Below are 6,000 nucleotides of genomic sequence, written 5' to 3' on the forward strand. Positions count from 1 at the left end.
GGCTGGGACTCTGCACACAGGCAGGATCCCGAGGTCTCTGGAAACTGCCTCAGAAAGTTGACTTGTCAGTCCATCGATGGTAGAATGAGGCTGTGACTGAGCACTGGGACCTTTCTACCAGACGTGGACCCCACGCCCAGCCTCGGGGACCAGGATGCGCTTGGGTCCCCGTCAGCCAGGACAGGCGGAGTGTGCAGTATGTGAAGTCTGCAGAGAAGGATGGGCTTAGGGGCGGGAGGGGAAGTCTTGCCACTCCTGCTCCCTTTTGACCTCTCAGCAGGCATCCAGGGTTGGCAGGTCGATAGTTCAAGAAGGAACCAAGCTGCTGCAGTTGAGGGGTGAGGTCCATCCTAATTTTCACATCTCAAGCAAGACGGCAAAGTATCGATTCAGCAGTATTGGTTAGCACCCACTCAGTGCTGGTCAGAGGTGACTAAGACATGGTCCTGGGATGCTCATTCTGTAAGTTTTTCCTCCATTCTGTGACCCACCCTCCTTCCCCTTTTGAGATCTGGTATTTATTGTCCACGCTGTGATGTGACCATCATCATAGCAGGTGGAGGGCGCCTCTTCTGTTGAAGGCCTGTGGTTTTGTGGGGAAGGGCCTGTTCTGGCCTCTGGAAAGGCACTGCCACCTGCTGTTGGATGCCAAGACTCAAGAGCTGGCCCCAGTCACTGTGCGCAGAGCTGTCCGAGAATGTGTGAGTGGACTGGGTCCTGCCGGCACTACCTGCATTGGCTCAGGGCAGTCGACCATCGCAGAGGATGAGGGGCACACTCAGGCAGCCTTCCCGGCCCTGGAGGCAGAAAGGCCCAGGCAGAACCACCGACTGGGAGGAAACAGAAAAAGCAGAGGAGAGCCAGGCTGCAGGCACGTGGATGGGACCCACTTGGGCAGATGCTGTCTCATACCCACTCTTCCCTCTCTTGCCAGGGCCTGGCCTAGTGTCTCTCAGGAGCCTGGGCACCAGACAAAAGCAGAGATTGTTCTCTTGTGGTGCCGTCGGCTGTAATCAGTCCACCTAACGTTTTAGAAATTTAAATTGGTTGCCAATCTTTTTAAATTGGTAACATCTTTTACTACATTAAAATCTCGATGCCCGGCTTCTCTTGAAAATGTCAAAGCTTGGTAATGCCAGGTCCTCACTTCCACATGGGGGGAATGGAGTCGCAGAGATGTCAAGTCTCTTCATGTGGTATGTACCCTCCGGTTTGCCACAGTCCTGACCACCCCAGGACTCACGCCCAGGCCTTTCCAGTGCCCTTGCACCATCCTTTTTCTCTTAAGAGGAAAATGAAGTGGGTCTCTACCCACAGTGTATCACAGGTGAGGGTGAGACGGTCAGAGAGGGCTGTGCTGGCTGTGGCTTTGCTTGACCCGCCCTGTCCATGCTGCAGTGGTGCGGAGGGGCAGCGAGGTATGCGGGGCCAACTCCGGTTCCTGCCTCAGCTCCATGCTCCTCGCACCTGTGAGTGAAAGATCTAAGACGAGCAGGCCCAGGGCACCCTCTACTGCAGGGCCAGGTGGAGGGGCCTCCACCTCCCAAGGCTCCCCCCATGCCAGGGGCCCAGACCTTGAGAGCCCAGCACCAGCTCTCCAGAGCAGAATGAAAACTACACCCCAGGGCTTTGGACTCAAACCATCTAGAGGAAGCAGCAGGAGGTCCCAAATGTACTTGTGTGACACAATGATCATTCTCTCCCCAGGTGCAGGACAGGGGCAGGGGAAGGTGAGTGGAAGCCCATTGCTCAGATAAAGAGCAGCTGCCACTGAGGTGGCCCCGTGGCCTATGCCGGCGCTCACTGATGTCTTCCTCTAGTGCCTGGGGCTGGCATGGAATCTGCTCAAATGCAGGCAGCTGGAGGTGAGCCCACAGCCTGGTGCTCCCAAGTGCCAACCATGAGGAAGTCTGGAGAAAAGACCAGGGAGCAGGGGCCCTCGTGAGGAGCAGGAATTGGCAGAAGGGGCCACCAGAACACCAGAGGGGATAGTGGCAGCGGGAGGAAGATAGAGCTAGGCTGAGTCTCAGCCCCGTCACCTCTTGGCTGGTGAAGCCTCTGGCCTGTTCCTCCTTTCAGTCACCACTTCATCCCTGGGTGGTCGTGGGCCCAGTGCAGGACTGGCTACAGGTGTTTGTTGATTGATAACTGCTGACGAAAATGCACAGCTTCACAAACAGAAATGCATTTCACCAACACCCTTGCAGGAAGCCCTCCAGGAGGGACAAAACCATCCCCGCTTTACTGTTATGGATGTGAGCCTCCGAGAGGCAGTGACTTAGATGCTCATCCAGCCAGGAAGGAAGGGACACACTTGACCCTCAGTCTGAGACCCCATCAGGCCACCAATAATTCTCCCTCCAAACCCAGCTCAGGTTAAGGCCTATCTTCACCCTCAAATCACCCTCAAGGCAGGCTTAACTCCTCTCCACAGCACTATAGCCATCCCCACCTGGCCCCGATGCTCCACAGACAGGGCCACCTTCCTCCACAGACCCTAAACCAGAGCCCTCTTGGGCTTTGCTGGCCCGAAACCACCTAAACTTGTTACTCACGTGTTATTTTTACACTGGCGTTTCCCCTCAGCCTTGCATACTGTGTGGTGTTTTCTGACACCACTTTTCCAGATGTCTGACACCAACGTCAGGGCTACCCACACTTCCTGGCCAACTACACATTCAGGGGTTCCCATGACTCCACCCCCTCAGGTTCAATAATTTGCCAGAGTGACTCAGAACTGAGGATCGCCCTGCCCTGACGCTTCCTGGTGTGGTGTCCTCAGGGATGCAGTGCAGGCAGGAACAGCCACACTCGAGATGAACAGGGTAAGGGATGGGAGCAACTGGCAGCCACTGGAATCTCAAGTTTTGGGTTTTTTGTTTGTTTTTTTGAGACGGAGTCTTGCTCTGTCTCCCAGGCTGGGAGTGCAGTGGTATAGTCTTGGCTCACTGCAACTTCCGCCTCCCAAGTTCAAGTAATTCTTCTGCCTCAGCCTCCCAAGTAGCTGGGATTACAGGCACCCACCACCATGCCCGGCTAATTTTTGTATTTTAATACAGATGGGGTTTCACCATGTTGGCCAGGCTGGTCTCGAACTCCTGACCTCAGGTGATCTGCCCGCCTCAGCCTCCCAAAGTGCTGGAATTATAGGCGTGAGCCACCGCGCGCCCAGCCCTGAATCTCAAGTTTGTAAAGTGCTCCACCTCAGTCAGCCTGACTCCCAGGAGTCACTGCTTGGGATTGAAAGTTTCCACCTTCGAAATCACCTGGTCTTTCTGGTGCAGGAGCGACCCTGAGGCAATCTAGGGGCCCTACTGTAACAACTTCATTAGCATTAACTCAAATGGGCTGGAAAGGGGTTATGAATACCAAGACATTCACCACTCACGAAATTTCAAGGGTTGTTGGAGCTTGGAGCCCCGTGTTAGGAACCCAGGAGGAAGACCAAATATTTCTTAGTATCCCACACATACCCTTCCTCAGTTCTCCAATTATCATAATTCTATTCATCCTTCACATTCCACCCTCACCTTCTATGAAAGCGCCCCTGAATTTGCTGCAGGATACAGATTGCTCCTGGAGTGCAGTTCTGGTGTGAGCTTGCAGAGGCAGCACAGTGCCCTGGGCAGCCCTGTGTACCCCACGACTGTCAGATCAAAGGGCAACATGACCCTGGCCCACAGTGGCAGGAGCCGAGTGCCACTGGCTTGGCCCTGGGAACCTGCACATCTCCCCTCTGGGCCAAGGAAATGAACAACACAGACAACAGGGTCTCCCTGATGGTCCCATCCCCAGGGTGGAGGCCCTGTACCAGGCACTGCTCTGTGCTCGCCTGCGCTCCGCAGCCGCCGGCAGTGTCCGGAGGATGTTGGAAAGCTTGGGAAGAGCAGGCTGAGCAGCTCCTTTGTGGACAGAAAGGCCATGTGGAGAAGAAGCGGCACATCAAGCTCTGGTTAGGATCCAAAAACAAATGCCAGCTCCTAGGATCCCCAGACCAGGGTGTGAAACGTAGCCCAGAGCACCCCAGACCCGCACCAGTTGCGTCAACTGTGACAGTACCCAGAGTGGAAAAAACACGAACTCACACTGTGTTTTCCTCCGCTGCTCTCTCAACGCCGAGAGACATCTGTGGCCAAATGTGTTGGGGATTTCTCCCGACACCAAGCAAGCAAGCAATTCTGCAGCCTACACCAGCTGGGTATCCTCCAATTCAATTCAGTGCTGACCGTACCTATAGCACCTGGAAATGGAATCCACAGGTTCAGGGCTCTGTCCCACGAGACTGCCCCCTCCGCACGTTGGACTGACCACCCTCTTTGGGTGGGATGATTTGCCAGAGCGGCTCACAGAACTCAGGGAAACTTATGTTTACCAGTTTATAACAAATGTTATTAGAAAGGATACAAATAAGTAAACAGCCAGATGAAGATACACACTGGGTGAGGTCTGGAAGGGTCCTGGGCAAATGAGGGAGCTTCTGTCCCCATGGAGTGGGGGTGTGCCATCCTCTAGGCACATGGACAAATTCTCGTTCCCCTCCCTCCCTCCACATGTTCAGCTCTCCAGAAGCTCCCCAAAGCCTACCTTCCTGGGCCTTTTATGGAGACATCATTGGATAGGCATGGCTGAAGCATGGCAACCATGTTGAGATGAAACTGGACAAAAAGCATAAGGTCTAAACCCAGCAAGTCCTGTCGGTCTAGATGCTTCCTGATCTCTCTGTGCAGCGTTCCTCCTTCCCGGGTATGGGGCAGGACCCTCTCTGGAATGAGGGTCTTATGAGCTACAGTCAGATTAGAGTCTGGCATTGAGCAAGTGAAATGAGGGCATGGTCACAGACAGAGATTCCATTTTTGAGGCCTGCAGCGCCCCAACAAAGGGCTATGGAAGTGATGAACCAGAACTGTGGACAAAAACATCTACACACACACACACACACACACACACACACACACACACACACACATATAAAATATCACGGTGCCCTGGGCAGCAGCTGGAGCGTGTGGGTCATACTTCTTGCAGATGAAATAGAAACAGCAGGACTGTAGATATTGCCCAAGGTCTCCTAGCCAGTCAAGGCCGACCACGATCCACAGGCCACGGCATAGTTCTGGGCCTGACATGGAAGGTGGGGAGCATCCAGATCAGAGACCATTCCCACTGAGTGGTGGGCAAGGACAGAATGACAGAAGAGGTGATTAGTAACCACATATGGCTATTTATTTGATACAGGGCTCTGTACAAAATATTTACACATATTCTTTACAGAATAAGTAAACCACCTGAAGGTAATTAGATAATGCTTTCTTCTCAATGACAGGGAGAATCCTGGTGTCAGCAAAGTTACAAAACAGATAAACATGATCCTTCCGAGGCCACAACTCAAGCAAATGCCACTTGCTTCCTAGGATCTGAAAAGCTGTGGCCTTGGGACCCTGGTCACATGAACCTCTTTTCCTCAACCCCATCAATTCCTTCAGTATTTACACACAGGTTTGAGTGCTTGTGGAAGGAGGGGCAGCTGCTGCCGCCCACTGAAATGATGACCAGAGGGCCAGCTTGCTGTGGGAGAGCACTGGGAATATATGCCGCATCATCACCTCTGGAAGAATTTCCTTTGCCCTGATAAATACACCACTTTCTAAATTAATCCATCTACATTAGGCTTACCCCAAGGTGGGGCTCCTGCCATGGACAATGATCCATCACTTTGAGCTTTTTTTGGTTTTAAAGTGCGTAGTGGCTGGGCGTGGTGGCTCACGCCTGTAATCCCAGCACTTTGGGAGAATGAGACGGGCATATCACTTGAGGTCAGGAGTTCGAGACCAGCCTGGCCAATGTGGTGAAACCCCATCTCTACTAAAAATACAAAAATTAGCCAGGCATGGTAGCAGATGCCTGTAGTCCCAGCTACTCAAGAAGCTGAGGCAGGGAGAACTGCTTGAACCTGGGAGACGAAGGGTGCAATGAGCCGAGATTGCACCACTATACTCCAGC

The sequence above is a fragment of the Mandrillus leucophaeus genome, unplaced genomic scaffold (assembly GCF_000951045.1).
Source record: "Mandrillus leucophaeus isolate KB7577 unplaced genomic scaffold, Mleu.le_1.0 Scaffold206, whole genome shotgun sequence".
NCBI classification, from domain to species: Eukaryota; Metazoa; Chordata; class Mammalia; order Primates; family Cercopithecidae; genus Mandrillus; species Mandrillus leucophaeus.